The sequence below is a fragment of the Mytilus edulis genome, chromosome 5 (genome assembly GCF_963676685.1).
Source record: "Mytilus edulis chromosome 5, xbMytEdul2.2, whole genome shotgun sequence".
NCBI lineage: Eukaryota > Metazoa > Mollusca > Bivalvia > Mytilida > Mytilidae > Mytilus > Mytilus edulis.
In genome coordinates this window covers 79,363,537-79,383,181 of record NC_092348.1, presented here as the reverse complement: position 1 = coordinate 79,383,181, position 19,645 = coordinate 79,363,537, and the positions used below count along the sequence as shown (strand labels likewise).

The 19,645-nt window shown below is 34.1% G+C and overlaps 1 protein-coding gene across 1 annotated transcript in view; it reads right to left on the bottom strand.

Moving 5' to 3' along the window:
* The window catches only part of LOC139524532 (dual specificity tyrosine-phosphorylation-regulated kinase 1A-like), a 28,461-nt gene extending 25,404 nt beyond the window's left edge, over positions 1 to 3,057 (bottom strand). The window contains exon 1 of the mRNA XM_071319372.1: positions 2,711 to 3,057. The gene's annotated coding sequence lies outside the window, so the exon portion shown is untranslated. The remainder of the gene's footprint in view (positions 1 to 2,710) is intronic.
* Positions 3,058 to 19,645: the final 16,588 nt, after the last annotated feature.

Genomic DNA, 19,645 nt, shown 5'->3' with positions numbered 1-19,645 from the left:
AAAGCTAGCTATAAAGCAATGGTTAACCTACCATTTTCTTCTGGAATACATCTGTGCCAAAGTTATTAATATGATATTTGTTTTCCACTCGATACATGTATGATAGATAATATCGTTTGATTGTCAGTTTGTATGGACCTTCCTTATATAATTTAAAAGTTTTTAGGTTTACCTGGAGGTTAAAGTTTTTGCTTATTTTTTACATTGTAAGGTCATTCATGACCTGACGAAAAAATTCTAGCTATTACATCATTTGATCTCTAATGAAGAGTTGTCTCACTGGCAATCATACATCTTTTTATTTTTCTATATCCACTGCATGATCTAAAAGAAAAGTCTGACAACTCTGAAATGACCCATTGGATATCTAAATAAAAGAAATATCTCTTTCTTTATTTCAATTACAACAACTTAAGCCAAGATTTAAAAAAATTGTTGGTTTAAGGATTTATCACGAGATGTTTGATCTGAAAGGGGTAAAAAAAAATAAAGCGACTATCAAGAAATAGACTTGTAATGTGTCCAGACACAGATGATGCCCTGACTTGCATATCAAATAAAGTAATAAAGGGACATAACTGAGGAACAGTAAAGTGACACAACCAAATTTCAAACTTGATCTGTATTTTGTTTAAATAAGCATTCTGTATAAGTTTATTACCATATGGTTGAGGCAAACAAAGATTTGTAAAGGGCATAACTCTAAAACGGTAAAAGTGACGCATCCATAATTCAAACTGGATCTGAGTTTTGTGGTTATAAGCATTGTGTATAATAAGTTTCATAATATTTGGTTGAGGCAAACTAAAGTTAGATAATGAAAATTTATGAGAAAAAAAATCAGCCATTTTTCCCTTTGTTAAGCAGCTTTTGAACTACATAGTTGATTTGGAAGCCAAGGTAACCAGGACCAACAGCAATTTTCATTTTGACAGCCTCAAACAGTAGACTAATTTGCCTGAAATTGGGTCCGACACAAAGATGTCATTTGCTTAATTTTGTGAGGGAATGGAAACAAAAATTTTGGCATAAAATTAGCAATTTCGATTTGTAAATGGGATAGTCAGGAAACTATGCCAGTCTGTGTTAAACTGTTTAATGTTTTGTCTGACCGAAAGAGAAATTTTGACTTTTCTACTATATATTCAACCAAAATATTTTTAAATTTCTGTCTGTCTGAATGATTTTTTGTCCGTCAGACAGAGTTTGGGATACACTGCTATGATTCAGTGGTTGTTGTTGGTTCAGGCCCAGTAAAAATATGTGTGTGGGTTCCAGTTACCCGACTGACCCTAGTTAAAAAAACCCACCCTTGAATTTTTTTTCTTTCTGAAAAATAACTTTTCAAACAATCAAATTTTGAGGATTGTGAATGATTTCTGTCATCTGAATCTCCTTCAGAAGTATCTGTTATGGACAAAATGCAACAATTCATAACAGAATGCAACAAAATTAAACATTATATGACTATTTATTCTACAATCAAACACATGTCAAATGGTGAACTTCCGGTAGGGGCGTGTAAAATATCTGAATCAATTTGAGTAAATACACAATTTCCCCCCGCATTTTGACAATCCAAAAATCACTCTGCTACAGTGGGGACATTCAAATAATAATTGTATGAATACATTCATCTAATTGCATAAGTTATGGACATGGTCATAGTACATGTTAAATCCTACTGTAATGTTGTCAGATAGCAGTAACATGATTGATAATAATTAATGCTTTAATTTCTGCTTGGTGTGCTACAGTTGCTAATTTGTTTAATATTAAATGATTGCTTACTGTTATTTTAATATTTCTATACTATAATTAACTCCTTAATGCCATTTGTATCGTATCTATATGCTTCTGACCATGACATGTAATATTAAAGATTTGCTGTGACTATGTCTTTGGAGATCTTGTGAGTGGTGTATGTTTGTTTTGTTTATTATATTTCATATTAAAATATATAAGCTGAAAAGAGATAGTGCTTTCAGTAGAAAAATGTTCCTCTACAGTCAAATAAAGCTATTAAACACGAACTGAACACTTTGAAATGTTTTAAACACTAAAACAGTGTCAGTGAACAAGAAATTTGAATGTTTTCTATCTTATCTAGTTTTCTAGATAGGTGGTCCAAAATCATTTGTCTAGTTCGTTTCGAACATGCAATTCTGGACATTTAGACAAACCTATCTTTTTATTGTCTGATGAAATGATGTACCTTATATTTTTATTTATTTCTAGTTTAAAATACAGTAATTATCTCCCTTGGCAAATTTCTATTAAAAAAATACATCAAGGTTCTACATACATACTTAAATAAATCATAGAATACAATTAATAAACAAAACTGAATATTTCTAATTCTATTCATCACAATATTAAAGTATGAAGTAGATAATTTGTGTGTACAAAATAACAGACAAGAAATTATTCAGTGTAAAAACATGTCTAAACATACCGAACAGAATTTATATTTGCAAATGTCAAAAGTGGGGACTTGCAAGCGTATGCTATGTGTGTTAATGGGGGGAAATGTACATGACCAAATTATTTGGCAATGAGAAACTACGGTCGAACAGTTTCACGCAACATTTCTGTGTTTTGAAATCTGAGACCGAGATGGTCACGTCAAAGAAGAAATGTTAGGACACGTTTTCATCGGTTTTCTTGCTACCAATATCGATTCATACATTATAAAAAATTTTCTACTTACTAGGTTGTTTACTTTTTTATCCAACAGCCATTAGTTTCATCTGCTTCAGTCAGTTTTGGTACATATAAAGTTTTCTTTCCTTCATAGGATATACAGGGTTGGACTTGGCCACCCTCGATGAACCAGGCAACGTGAAATGGCGCGCAAACAAATTTAAATTAAAATGCGTTATGAAACTTTTACCTTTTTCCTCATACGAAATTTATTGCTAAATTGGTTTGATGATTATAATCACCTGATAAGAAAATTAATTAATAAATTTTAATAAATTTGTTTTGAAAAGTTCGGACACTTTCGTACAAAATTCAAAATGGCGTCGATGGCTAATACTTCTTCCGTAAAGTTCCTCCGTACATTTGGAGCACCTTAAATTTCGCAAAGATTTTTTTCGGCATGTAATGAAGGATGTGAAGGGGATAAATGATTAAAATAAACAAGGGAGATACCATTTGATTTTTAGGGAGGATTTGGATGAAATATAAAAAAAATAGCAGGACAGGAGTTTTGAATAAAATAAAAGGCAGGTTGAGCAACTTTGCCCCCCCCCCCCCCCCCCCAAAAAAGAGCAGGATGACAATTTATGTAAAAAAAATGTTTGGATAAACTAACAGAAAAAAAGGCAGAACCGAATAGAATTAAAAAATAAAAAGACAGGACAATGATTGAAACTAACAAAAATGCAGTATTTGTTTCATCCTAACCCCGCCCCCTTTAATATTAAATGCTGCCGGTTAGCTCCTTCTTAATGGAGACACACAGTTATTTTGACACCTCAGCAGACATCATGTAGGTTTTTTTTAATATGATATATGACATCCAACAGGAAAAATCAAGCAGAGATACGAATCGTCAAACCATGAGTCCAATATTGGGGAGAGGATAGGACCGATTAGCTACTGCGCCACATGTGGAGCTTCAGGTCTTTTGACTACATCTCGGAAAAAAAACATTGTCCTACCAGTTTTAAAGATAAAAAGTAACATCTGAGGAAGAATAATATTTCATGAGGAATATAAAGCAAATGTCTGTCGCAAACAAAACATATCACATTGAAATTCAAAGAGATAGTAAAGATACAACTGTACGTACCATCGAAGAGAATTCACTCTGATTCAAACATTTTTTTCTCTCTAAAATTAATATTATGAAGATGCATGATTTCTTGATTGGCAACATATTTGTTACGTTTGGAGGTTGTGTTTTTCAACAAGCTATCGGCATCCCAATGGGAACCAAATGTGTCCTTCTTCATGCCGAATTGTCCGTTATTCTTATGTCTGTATTCATACATGAACTTTTTATTAAAAAAGAAAAGAATTTAGCAATATAATTTACTTTCCGCTTTATATAGATGATGTTCTCTCCTTAATCATTTGAAATTTAATGACTATATTGAACGCATCTATCCCATCGAACTTGAGATAAGGATACAACAGATTAATTAAAATCTGCCTCATTTTCTTATCCCAGGAATAGATTACCTTAGCCGTATTTGGCACAACTTTTTGGAATTTTGGATCCTCAATGCTCTTCAACTTCGTACTTGTTTGGCTTTATAAATATTTTGATATGAGCGTCACTGATGAGTCTTATGTAGACGAAACGCGCGTCTGGCGTACTAAATTATAATCCTGGTACCTTTGATAACTAATCATATCTTGATTTACATCTAGAAATTGATAATGATCATTAGGGTCGGTTGAAAATAAGACTTTACGGCAAAAGAGAGGATTTCAGCTTCCCAATTGTGAACTTTCCATTTATATGTAGAGTATTTCATGAGTTTGAATGTCCCTCTGATAGCTTTCGCCCATTTATTACCACTGAGTCGATGTCTCTCCTGGTGGACATTTTGTTCCTGAGGACATCATCCGTTCAGTAGCAAAACTGCATGAATTTCCAAAGATCTAACAGGATACTTACTCGGACGTCGTCCAGTATAAAAAGGTCCGAGAAACAGACGTCACCATGGACACGGTGTCGTCTGATACGACAGGTGTCCCCTCATCACCAGACATGACAAATATCAAACATGACTCATTCAGATCATCATACTTTTGACTATAGCAATAGTACTGTTGGAAATCACGCACAGAAGAGAAGAGAAGAATATACATCTTCCAAGTGCTCCACGAAACCTCTTTCTAAATTATTAACATCTATTTTACCAGCAATCAAAGACGGGCTTCAAAGCTATTGTGAAACTGCCTATTCTAGAGGTGGCATGAATCAGATGTGGATACTTAAAAATTCCAAAGATCTTTAAGAGTATATACAATCTAACTCTCTTTCATCTTGTAATAGTATTAAAACATTTGACTTTTCTACACTTTATAAAAGTATTCCACATTCTAAACTAAAAGACAAATTGAAAGAGTTGGTATTGCTTTGTTTCATAAAAAAGAATGGCCAACGAAGATACAAGTATCATGTCTTAGGAAGGGACAAATCCATATTGTAAAGAATCACTCTGATTCAAACAAAAAAATCTCTGAAACTGACATTATCAAGATGCTTGATTTCTTGATAGACAACATATTTGACGTGTTTTTTAACAGACTATTGTCGTTCCAATGGGAACGAATTGTGCCCCTCTTCTCGCCGTGTTTCTTTATTATTATGAGGCTGACTTCATAAAGGAACTTCTTAGGAAAAAAGATAAGAAGTTACTAGCAATATCCTTTAACTCTACTTTCCGCTATATAGATGATGTTCTTACACTAAATAATTCAAAATTTTGTGACTATGTCGAATGCATCTATCCCATTGAACTAGAGATAAAGGATACAACAGATGCAGTTAAGTCGGCCTCATATCTTGACTTACATCTAGAAATTGACAATGAAGGTCGATTGAAAACAAAACTTTACGACAAAAGAGACGATTTCAGTTTTCCAATTGTGAACTTTCCATTTCTAAGTAGCAATATTCCAGCAGCACCTGCATACGGTGTATATATCTCCCAATTGATACGATATTCCCGTCCTTGCATTTCCTATCATGATTTTCTTGATAGAGGGTTGTTGCTCACAAGGAAGCTTTTAAATCAAGAGTTCCAAATGGTGGAGTTGAAATCATCTTTTCGTAAATTTTACGGACGCCATCACGAGTTGGTTGACCGTTATGGAATAACCGTTTCACGAATGATATCGGATATGTTCCTTACGTCGTAACTAAAGTCCCCTTCCCTGTCATAAATGTGACCTACCGAATTAGACTATTTACCGGATTTGTTATCTCATAAGCAACACGACGGGTGCCACATGTGGAGTAGGATCGGCTCACCCTTCCGGTGCACCTGAGATCACCCCTAGTTTTTTGTGGGGTTCTTGTTTTTTATTCTTTAGTTTTCTATGTTGTTTCATGTGTACTATTGTTTGTCTGTTTGTCCTTTTCATTTTTAGCCATGGCGTTGTCAGTTTATTGTCGATTTATGAGGTTGACTGTCCCTCTGGTATCGTTCGTCCCTCTTTTAGGTCACAGTGGCACTCATAACAACTACGTTGTGTCAATAACTTGGTTTATATCAGGTTAATTAGTGTGAATTTGTATTCATGTGTTGTTGGTTTTGGTTTTTGTTTTTTGATTTGTTTAAATGTACTGTAATCATTTGAATCATTTTCTGTGCTTTATTTTGTAATTCATTCAATTGTATAGCTCAAATTTTGGGCACCATGATTGGTAAATAAAAATTATCTTATCTTATCTTATCATACACAGCCATATTCAGTTCCCCTTAAAGACATTTTGTATTTTGATGACTCTGAACAACACTGTCTCATTTCGAAATGTGAAGCAAATGGCTGCAAAACTTGTGATAATTTAATAACAGATGCACAATTCACTTGCAGTTTAACTAAAAAGTCTTATTTTACTGGAAGTTACAATGATCTGAATTGTAAATCTATAAATGTCGTCTTCAGATTAGACTGTAACCTTTGCGGATTGGTATACGTCGATGAAACGAAAAGAAGGCTTAACAAACGTATGTGCAGCCATATATCAAATATCAATCCAATCTCAATGCAAACGACATTCTTAACCATCATTTTAATCAGCCTGATCATTCCATCGTTTCTGTTCAGTGCGCATTATCGAAAAAAGATACCACAAGAATAATAATCCTCAACTTGCAACGCCTCTCCGTAGACAAAAAGAGGACTAGTGAATTCGACAGTTGGGAACTTTTGCATCATATGTTTGCAATGACTAAATTGATGGTATGCGTATTATATCTAGTTCTTCCTGTAGCTTGGTGAAAGTAATGCATACTTTCAACTCTACTCCTCGACTTAGACGCAGTCATGGTCATCGTCATTATACATCACCTACTCTGCATGATGTCTCTGTTAATGACTAAATCTTGCTGTCATTTATGCAAAAGCCTTTAGGTATCCATCACATTCGCACGAAACTTTATTCTTTAATATTCCTCTTTCAAAACTTTATTCTCCGTTCAATTTATGTTTGGAAACCACTGTTACAAACCCTCATTCAAACCAATACAAACTTACCGCTATCATTTAGGATATTGCTAGTCACAGACATTTCAAACCAGTTCGCATTGGAAAAGATGAAATTTGAAAAGATGATTTCTTCAACTTTCCTTTGCCAACTAAGGCCTCGATTGCGTCAACTTAGGCAACATGCATCATAAATAAGTTTAGTCGAAAATACATCCTTATTTTAAAGATCTGTCTGTACCAATAATGTCTTATACGTTTCACTCAGTTTTAGTTTGTAACCCAGATGTTTTTTTCTCTATCGGTTTAGGAATTTTGAACAGCGACATACTACTGTTGCCTTTATATTTATACCTATACCAAACTAATTTCAACTAAGATTTTCAATTACAAACACGTATTGCAGGATCTCAATATTGACGACTTCAAATCTAATCCTTCTGATTCATTGCACCTGTGCTAGTTCCCAATTCACATAAAATCCGGCTGGCAAAGTTTTTACTTGAGACTAACATTGTCAATAACACTTCCCTGCGAAATGTGTTATTCAAAGGTCCGAAATATCGTGAGCCTAAATACATCAATTGGAAATACAACTTCAAAATATTGATGGATTCAGTCGAAGATTATGCTAGGTATAATTGGATAAGCGCGAGAAGAAGACGTAGATACTCTTTCTGAATGGATTAAGGCTGTAAGGTCGTTGATACAAACCAGAATTATGAAACTAAATGGGTCTATTGATACTCATGCTACGTCAATCTTTAAAGACCCAAATGTTTCAAAACACTTGTCCTACCTCCATAACAAATATGTTGTTGTCCAGATAAAGCCCCAAACAACATCGTTTCTGTGTGTAAATCTGATTACATAAACTGCTTGATAAATGAATTAGGTATTGACAATTAGCTTGGAAACTCAATATATACCCTCACGACACTTACCAAAGAGGAATTCCTGGATACTCATAGGTCTGTTCTATGTTTCTTTGGAATTCAAAAGAAAGATGTAGAATCGGATCTTCCATCATTGTATTGGATACCTAAACTACATAAGTTTTCTTACAAACAACAGTATATTGCTGGGTCTTCCAAGTGCTCCACGAAACCTCTTTTTAAATCATTAACATCTATTTCATCAGCTCACAAAGCCGGGCTTCAAAGTTATTGGGAAACTGTCTTTTCTAGAGGTGGCGTTAATCAGATGTGAGTACATACAATCTAAACCTCTCTCATCGTGCAATAGTATAAAAACATTTGACTTTTCTACACTTTACACAAGTATTCCCCATTTCAAACTTAAAGACAAATTGAAAGAGTTTCATAAAATGAATGGCAAACGTAGACACAAGTATCTTGTCTTGGGGAGGGATAAATCCTACTTTGTAAAGAATCAATCTGATTCCAACAAACTATTCTCTGAAACTGACATTATCAAGATGCTTGATTTCTTGATTGACAACATATTTGTTACGTTTCGGGGACGTGTTTTTAACAGACTGTCGGCATTTCAATGGGAACCAATTGTGCCCCTCTTCTTGCCGACTTGTTTCTTTATTATTATGAGGCTGACTTCATAAAGGAACTTCTTAGGAAAAAAGATAAGAAGTTACTAGCAATATCCTTTAACTCTACTTTCCGCTATATAGATGATGTTCTTTCACTAAATAATTCAAAATTCAAATACAGAGATAAAGGATACAACAGATACAAGGACAATGAATGTCGGTTGGAAACAAAACTTTACGACAAAAGAGATGATTTCAGCTTCACAATTGTGAACTTTCCATTTCTATGTAGCAACATTCCAACAGCGCTTGCATACGGCGTATTTTTATTGTTCGTTCTTATGTTTCACTGTTATACCACTGTCCCAGGTTAGAGGGAGCGTTGGGATCCCGCTAACATGTTTAACCCCGCCACATTATTCATTTATGTGTCTGTCCCAAGTCAGGAGCCTGTAATTCAGTGGTTGTCGTTTGTGTATGTGTTACATATTTGTTTTTCGTTCATTTTTTATATAAATAAGGCCGTTAGTTTTCTCGTTTGAATTGTTTTACTTCGTCATACCGAGGCCTTTTATAGCTGACTATGCGGTATGGGCTCATTGTTGAAGGCCTTACGGTGACCTATAGTTGTTAATGTTTGTGTCATTTTGGTCTCTTGTGGACAGTTGTCTCATTGGCAATCATACCACATCTTCTTTTTTTAAATATACTAGTATATCTCCCAATTGATACGATATTCCCGGGCTTGTATTTCCGATGATGATTTCCTTGATACAGGGTTGCTGCTCATAAGGAAGCTTGAAGTTGAAATTAAGCCTTAATAAATTTTACGGACGCCATCACTAGTTGGTTAACCGTTTAGGAATAACCGTTTCACAGATGATATTGGATATGTCCAATCGTTTTTGAAGCGCTTTGTATTTTAATTTTGCCATGTCATTATGGACTTTCCGAATTGATTTTCCTCTAAGGGGACGACCATTTGATATTCGGGGGTGGGGGGGGGGGGGGTGCAGGACGATTTTGAAAATAAATAACTCAGCCTTGATAATCACAAAAATTGGTTTGTTCTGTGGAAGTTTGAAAATAAATTACCTGACTTGCAATGTATTGAAAATAAATAACTCAGCAGGTCTAATCTAAAGTATGAGATGGCACCCGATTTTTCATCAATTCATCTTTTTTCCCCAAAAAAAATCGTGAAACACTTCCCAATTTGTTAATAATAAAAGTATAAATATTATTTAAATATTCTTGAAATGTCTGAAAATTAGTTTCATTTAACTTGAGGTATATTGTCTCAGGAAACCTTACCTCACTTTTATTTTAACAGGGCCATAACTACATAAAGGCAAATGCCTCATGTAGGAAATTTCAAAACCAAACGCTTGTCTCCATATCAAATTGGGTTCATTATGTTCATGGAGAGTGCCTTGCAAAAAGCAAGTTCTGTTTTCCCTCAGACGTAGCCCTGATTTTTCGGGATCAATGTTTCTTATTTATTTGTCTTTTGTTCATTGATTGCCTTTCTGTATTCTGTTAGTATTCCTTTTGTAATCTAGTAATTTTGTTATGAACTTGAACATGAGTTTAAAAAAAAAAACACAGCAGCCAGTGACTTAACTATGTGATTTCAATTTTGCTTTATCATGCACATTGGTCTTTTGATGTTGTCCCTAGAAACTTAAGTCTAACACTGAATTTATACATTTTGCTTTGAGACCAAAACATTGTCAAACAATTATATAAACAAAACTTGCATTTTCAGATTATGAAAGGGTCTTCGGAACACCTAGAAAGCATGATTTTGCACCATTTGTGCTATAGCTTTTTGTGCCATCAGTGGCTTCAAAACCCTTCAAAAATTTTTGCCTCGCGCTGCTCGGCGACATGTGTTGGCCAATACTTTTTAAAAAGGCGGGTTAGTTACAACCAAAAATGAAAACAATGAAAATGAGTAATAAGTCCCTTGCTTTAATGAAAATGAAAAATCTTGCTTCAATAGTGCAGAAAATGAATAATCTGTCCTCTTAGTTTACAAAAATAAATAACCGATCAAAAACAAATCCTCCTGACACCCCCCCCCCCCCCTCGAATATCAAATGGTCGTCCCCTAAGTTCAGTATTTTTGTGATTTTACTTTTTCCTTATGTCTTAACTACAACCCACTTCCATTTTTACCACGAATATGACCCGACTATTTACCGGGTTTGTAATAATATGAGCAACACGACGGATGCCACATGTGGAGGAGGTGCTGCTAATTATCCTTCCGGAGCAGATGAGACCCCAGTGTTTGGTTGGGTTCATGTTGCTTAGTCTTTAGTTTTCTATGTTATGTCTTGTGTACTATTATTTGTCTGTATGCTTTTTTTGCTTTTTAGTCATGACGTTGATGGTTTATTTTCAATCTATGAGTTTGACGGTCCCTCTGGTATCTTTCGCACCTCTTTTGCAGCATATATACATGTTAGTGATGTTGGCCTATAGTTGGCTGGTATGTATTTCTGAACTTTCTTATATGCCGGAGTGTCATTTGCAGTTCGACAGTCATCAGGTATCTACCTTGTCTCCATCGAAAAAAATGTAAATAATGGTTAGGTATGGAAATTTTACTGGGTAGGCTAGTTTTTTTCAGTGTCATTGGTTTTGATGTTGTCTGGTCCAGCAGCCTTTTTATAGTTTTAGAAAATTTTCAGTTGTTTAACCACTCCCAACTTATTCGGTATTTAAAAGTTGTTGAATAGGTTGTATGTCAAAGAAATTCTCTTCATTTTTCTAAAAATGTTCATCGGAAGGTATCAAGACCTTGCTAATAAGTATCTCGAATCGACTTCACAAATAGTACACGATGGTCTTGAAGTATAGATTATGGGTACTGTCGTTGTTTATCATCTTAATAAAGTTTACAATTCTTTAGTTTAAACATGTTTATTTATAGTGGATTGGGAAACAAGTTTTGCAACTTATATGAATCCCTTTCCTTAGATCTCGTCCAATTGAAAATGTCTGAAACCGATGATTTTTCATTTTCTCTTGATGTCTCATAACATAATGTGGAGTATTTAAGATTTGAAATTATTTAGCCTGTTACTCGTACCATTAAGTATATATTTATTATATTCACGTCGAATTGCATTTCACAATTTTTGGGTTGGCATTGACAAAGCCTTGCACGATGGAGGTTTCTTATTCACATGAAGGTCTACGCAATATTAGATCAAAAAATTTTAAAAAAAATAAGTCAATCGTAAAATTTAATCAGATAACATATTTAAATTAACTGTTTAGAAAAACAGTTCTACTAATATGTTCACTTATGATCTTGCCCCGAGCTTTTACACAAGTTGTCTTAGTTCTAATTAATGCTATGTTTTTGGATTAACAATAGCAATCAATATACTGGACAATTGATGTGTCAAACTAATAACCAGGAAGCTAATTTTTAAATAGAACAAAAATTTTCATGATTTCAATACTCATTTATATAAAAATCTGTTAAAATTGAAAAAGGTCCAGTTAACGGGTTAGCGTTTTTGGTATTCGATATTCGGTCCTTCCGACCGTTAACCGGTTAACAACACTACTTTTTATGTATTTTTGAAACATATATGACGTGGGTCTGTATTTACACATCCCGTTATTGTGTTATAATACTATGGTAAATTTGTGTATACTTGTCTTTAATTTTTGCTAATATTCTTGATGTGCTTCTTTGTTACATATTTTTTTTTATAGTGATTAAGATAATAACACACTGTTGACTGCTGTACCCCTATTTTTGACATTTTTATCTATTATTTCTGTTTGTTTTGTTCACACATCGTTGTCAATATAATGGAATTTGATGCGATTGTAACACAGGTGAGAGGTTTAGCTATCTATAAAACTTGGTTCACTCCACCATTTTCAACATAAGAAAATGCCTGTACCAAGTCAGGAATATGACAGTTTTTATCCATTCGTTTGATGTGTTTGATCTTTCGATTTTGCCATTTTATTACGAACTTTCCGTTCTGAATTTTCCTCGGAATTCGGGTGTTTTTGTTATTTTACTTTTTAATTTAGATTTTATCTGTCAAATATGGGCAACTCCAAAACCAGTCTAATTAGAACAGATGTCAAATACTAGTTTGTGTAATCTGAACAATGGCAGCTTGCTTCAATTAAAATCAATGATGTTGGAGCAAAGTAACAGTTGTACTTCAATGGGGGAAGATAACTTTGATCAGTCATCCAACTATTTGCCTTATCTTGTAAAGTTTGTAAGGTATTCAAGTGCGTGTTACTGTAATCAAATAGTTTGGATATGGTATATCCATGTGTTTCCAAGATTCGCCCCTTCTTCTAGAACTTCATTTCTTTTTGGATCTTCTTTGTAAGGGTTGAGGTAGGGTTATAGATACTAAATTGCAAAATTTCTCTCTATTTGCCTCTGATCTTATATTACATGCACGTGTACAGTTTAGTATCATACCATCATAAAATATATGTAAAGAACATAACCCGTATATGTAGCAGTACTCCATATACAAGTGAAGTTGGTATAGCTAGTATTGCTGCTAATGTAAGGAAAATTTGTAACTTTAAAATTTAACTGTTATCGTTTGTCATGATAGTGCGGTGAACATCGCGATAGATGTGTGTCTAAAATAAAGCAGATGAAGCTTTCAGTTGTCTGCAGTTTTTTTAATCTCCAGTTCAGGACGATATATCAAGGGTACCCAATAGAAAATTTGAATTGTTGATGAGGTTCATCAATCATACCTGTTTTCAACAAGTGTCCGAATGAGCTCCGACTCATATGAAAATAAGAAAAGGTCTACCAAGAGAGGTGCACAGTATTTTCTCATAAGAATGCTGACAATCTACTGGAAAATTCTACCATCAAACTATAAACATCCAGCATACTGATCACTTATTCTACGGTGTTGCATTTTTCAGGCTCATTTTTTTTTTACTAAAATGCCGAATTTAACCCAAAACAATAGGTTTCAGCGTATGATACAATTTTACGGAGGAAAACATTTTGTATGATTTCTTTTAAGTTCATAAAATTCCACATATGGTTGATGCCATTATAATATCACAGTACTTCTGTAATCATTGTTTTACTTTTGGTTGATCTTGTTAACCCAATAAATGATATATTGCCGGTTCATCTGCATGTTCGACCAAATAAATATGGATAATTTTATTTTTTTGGGGGGTGAAATTAGTTCTATCAAAACTTTTGATTTTTCAACCCTGTATACCACCATTCCCCATGTGAAATTGAAAAATCGTCTAAAAGAAATAATCCACAATGCTTTTCAACATAAAACTGGTAGCATACGCTATAAATGTATTACTTGGGATACCGTACGTATAAATAAGAAATTGTGGTATGATTGCCAATGCGTAATTTGTTAATAGTGAAAAAAGATAAAACATGCTTCACAGAGTTGGAGTTCTTATTGACAATATATTTGATGAATTTGAAGGTAGACTTTTTCAACAAATTGTCGGCATTCCTATGGGAACGAACTGTGCGCCTCCCCTTGCCGACCTTGCCGACCTCTTCCTATTTTCATATGAATCGGATTTCCTTCAGACACTTGTAAAAACAAGAAGATCAAAGAAGCCAGGTCATTTAATTTCACATTCAGATATATTGATGGTATTCTTTCCATTTACAATCCAAACTTTTCTGATTGGGTTCCATTAATATTTTCCCCAGAACAAGAAATTAAAGAAACAACAGACACGGATTCCTCCGCTTCATTTTAGACATATATACCTTAAAGATGTAAACAAATTTTACATACACGGTCATACCACTATACCAGAATCTATGACAAAAAGACGATTTAAATTTTGAAAATCAATTTTTCCCTCCTTAGTAGCAATATACCAGCGTAACCTGCATATGGGATATACATTTCCAATCTTATTCGGTACCCAAGAGCATGCAACAACTACACAGACTTTGTAAAATGTCACCAATGTCTGAGCAGAGAGTTGATGAACCAGGGGTATGCCAAAGAACCTCTCGACCTTTTTCTTAAAAAAAAAAAGAGGTATCAAGATGTTATATGTATTCGGTACCAACTTCAAAAATAATAAAAGATGGTCTTGAAATAAAGATTATTGGTACTGACGTTGTTTATCATCTTAATAACGTGTTAAATTGGTAGTATTCTTTTAATTTTCTTTATGAATATTACATTTACTGTTTATTCTGTTTTGGTGGTATCCATTTGACGTGGTTTTGTACCTATACATCCTGTTCTTATATTATTGTTTTATGATCATTTTTGTATTCTTGTCTTTCATTTTTGCTTATATGCTTTTTCTTGTGTTTCTTTCTTACATATGACACGGCTCTGTACTTATGCAACCCGTAATTGCGTTATTGTTCTGTATTTTTATCTTTCATTTTTCTAATATGCTTTGTATATATGATTTATTTATGTTTCTTTATCACATATAACGTGGCTCTGTACATTAACATCCCGTCATCGTGTTATTTTGCCATTTTTAACATTTGTTAATACGTCTGTGTTGTTTTTAGAGTGATTAGGATAATAATACAATGTTGACTGCTGTGCCCCTATATTATTTACATGTTTACCTATCATGTCTTTATTTTGTTCACACATCGTTGTCAATAAATTGGAAATTTATGCGACTGTCATACAAGTGAGAGGTTTAGATAGCTTTAAAACCAGGTTTAATCAATCATTTTGTAAATAAGATCATGTATGTACCAAGTCAGGAATATGACAGTTGTTATTCACTCGTTTGATGTGTTTGTGCTTTTGATTTTTCCTCGGAGTTTTGTATTTTTTATGTGATTTTACTTTTTCCTTGGTAGAGCATCCAGATGAGCCAGGAATGTACCGTTGTTTGTACAGAGCTTTATGAAATTAACGCACCCAATAAAACAAAGTCCTCAGATTTTTTGCTCATCAAAATATTCAAAGAGGTCATGACGGACAAAGTTAGGTTTTATACGGTGGATTATTCAAGCGTTCATGTGTTCCAAATTATTCATAGATAGACTATTAGTCCTACAGTTATAAAAACAAATGTTTTGGGATCTTTGTCTGTAAGAACAACATATTCATCGCGAAGAGAGGATAGACATTTCAATTTGTGAATACGAAGTTGTATCAAGGACTTAATTGAGTCAATAATTTTATGTGTCTCAAATGGAGGAACTAAAATATACGTAAACCAAAAAAATTCTGTGCAGTGATATTGTTCAATTTTAACAAGCGACTGAGCTAAACCGTTTGTGCTGATTTGAAGATGGTATTGCCTATGAAAACCGTGTCACAAATGGCTTTTCGGGATTTGTTCAATTACGACAAATAATCTCACTTTGTAAAAGAGCCACATGTGTAAATTGTATCAGACTCTAAACGAGCCATCATATATATCCTAGTTTACGATATAGGCAGCGCATTGATGAAAATGCTACCTTGACTGCCTCCCTGGAATGAATTGCACATATCAATCTAATTAAAATATTAATCTCTGATTCCGTTATACTACATGTAGTATAACGAAATCAGAGATCAATATTTAAATTAGATTGTGCACATATTGAACCAATTACTTTAACCCATTCTGACAGAGGGGATGGTTCAACCGATTCTCATACTTTAGTGCATTCTATAGTTATTGTTCCTATTAATGTGATCCGACTCTTTAAATTAAGGTCCAAGAGATGTCAGCTTCCGGAGATGTTAAGATCACCAGTATTTACATGGCCTGAAGGGTTGTTTATATATACACATATATGAATAAATGATATTCTACAGATTGCATTTCATTGAAAGAAGGTTGCTGCTCGAAAGAAAGCTATTAAACCAAATAGTGAAGATGAACTATCCCTCGAAAACTTCACGGACGCCGCCACGAGTGGGATGACCATTATGGAGTATCTGTTTCACAGCTGACGACAGATATGTTCAAATCGTCGTAACCACACTCCCGTCCTCTTTCTTTCTGAATGTCGACCTACCGCGTTAGACTTGCCACCGGCTTTGGGCTAAAATCACCTACACGACGGTATCCACATGCGGAGCAGGATTTTCTAACCCTTCTGGAGCACCTAAGATCACCACCGGTTTGATGGGTTCAATTTTTAGTTTATATGTTGTGTTTTGCATACTGTTGTTTGTCGTTTTTGTTCTTTTCTGTTTGTTGCCATGGTGTTGTAAGTTTATTTTCGACTTATGAGTCTGAATGGCACGTAGGTATCTTTCGAACTTTTAACACAACATTTTTTAATACGCAATTAATAGATATAATGCATCTTGAAAATCTCAAAATCAAAAATAAATAGTGACATGCCATCTGAAGATGCATATTCATAAATTCCAAGCCCGAATGATAAGATATTAATCATCGGCTGCTTGTATAAGAATTTTGAATTCTTTTAATCTTTAAGGTTAACTGTGAACACCTCTTATATTTAGACGTGACTGTGTGATTGCTTTAGTTTTATTAAACGTACTGAATATCAATCAGTTCTATATGATAGAGCAAAAATGTAGATGTCATAGCATTTAAAATAATAATTCATAATACAAGAAAAAAAAATTATGATTAAAGTGAAATTCTTGTGTAATGAATCGTTGATAAGGATTAGTTGTGTTTGATTAACAGAATAACTCAATATTACTATAATTTTAACTTTAAAAAAGTACGCTTATTATTTTTAAATGCACTACCTTTTCACAAATATCTCATGAATTATAATTTTGCATGGAGCTATCATGACAGCGCGTCATTTCTACAATACCTAATATGTTCTTGTTTTAAATAAAAAAAATGTCAAAACAAAGTGGAAGCGTTATTCCATAACAGAACAAATAACGTTTATACTCTTTATATTTTAATTTATAAACAAGAATGTGTCCCCAGTACACGGATGCCCCATCCGCACTATCATTTTCTATGTTCAGTGGACCATGAAAATGGTGTTAAATCTCAAATTTGGAATTAAAATTAGAAAGATCATATCATACAGAACATATATACTAAGTTTCAAGTTGATTAGGCTTCAACTTCATCAAAAACTACCTCGACCAAAAACTTTAACCTGAAGCGGGACAGACGGACGAACGGACGAACGGACGAACGGACGAACAGACGGACGCACAGACCAGAAAACATAATGCCCCTAAATGGGGCATAAAAAATCAACAAAAATGTCATACGCCTTTGTACGCAAAGCCAAGCCATTATCTTCTAGCATTAAAATATTTGACTTTTCTACACAAGTTTTCCCCACTAAAACTAAAAGACAAGTTGAAAGAGGTTGGATTGCTTTTGTTTCAGAAAAAAGAATGTCCAGCGTAGATACTAGTATCGTGACTTAGGGTGGGATACATCCTGCTTTGAAGAAAAGAAAGATCTCTGAAACGGACATAATCAAGATTGCTTGATTGGCAATATGTTACTTTTGGAGGACACGTTTTTCAACAAACAATCGTCATTCCTATGGGAACCAACAGTGCCCGTCTTCTTGTCGACTTGTTTCTTTATTTTTATTATAAGGCTGACTTCATACAGGACTTTCTTGGGAATAAAGACAAGAGAATAGCAGTATCATTTAACTTTATTTTCTGCTATATAGATGATATGAGATCACTAAATAATTCAAAATTTGGTGACTACTACAAAGCCGGGCTTCAAAGTTATTGTGAAACTGTCTATTCAAGAGGTGGCGTGAAAAAGATGCAGATACTAAAAAATTCAAAAGATCTTTTGGAGTGCATACAATCTAATTCTCTTTCATCTTGCAATAGTATTTAAACATTTGAATTTTCTACACTTTACACAAGTATTCCACATTCCAAACTAAAAGACAAATTGAAAGAGTTGGCATTGCTTTGTTTCATAAAAAAGAATGGCTAACGTAGATACAAGTATATTGTCTTAGGGAAGGATAAATCCTACTTTGTAAAGGGTCACTCTGATTCAAACAAAAAATTCTCTGTAACTGACATTATCAAGATGCTTGATTTCTTGATTGACAACATATTTGTTACGTTCGAAGGACGTGTTTTTCAACAGACTGTCGGCATTCCAACGGGAAATAAGTGTGCCCCTCTTCTCGCCGACTTGTTTCTTTATTATTATGAGAATGAATTCATATAGTAACTTCTTAGGAAGAACGATAAGAAGTTAGCAATATCCTTTAACTAAACTTTCCGCTATATAGATGATGTTCTCTCACCAAATAATCCAAAATTTGGTGACTATGTTGAACGCATCTATCCCATCGAACTAGAGATCAAGGATACAACAGCAATGCGGGTCGGTTGAAAACAAAACTTTACGCGACAAAAGAGATTATTTCAGTTTTCCAATTGTGAACTTTCCATTTCTAAGTAGCAACATTCCAGCAGCACCTGCATACGGGGTATATATCTCCCATTTGATACGATATTCCCGTGCTTGTATTTGATTTTCCTATCATGATTTTCTTGATAGAGGGTTGCAGCTCACAAGGTAGCTATTAAACCAGGAGTTCCAAATGCAGAATTTGAAATCATCCCTTTGTAAATTTTACGGACGCCATCACGAGTTGGTTGACCGTTATGGAATATCCGTTTCGCAGGTGATATCGGATAAGTTATGATGTCGTAACTACTATTCCGTTTCCTTTTCACGAATTTGACCTACCGAACTAGCACTGTTATCGGGTTTGTAAGTAACATGAGTAACAAGACGAACAAGCTATTAATCTAATGGAAGTGTTGTAGTTCTGTAAAAAACTTAACAAAGTGCAGAAGTCTCGTCATTATAGTTATATATTGAGGTAGACCATTGCACTTGGATATCAACTATAGCTATATCTTCAATTTTACCAATGGGGACCATATCGTTTCAAACGACGAGATGTAGTCAAATAAAAATGAAAAAAAAACATTATTGCAACTTAATTGAGTACGTAACCGCACGATC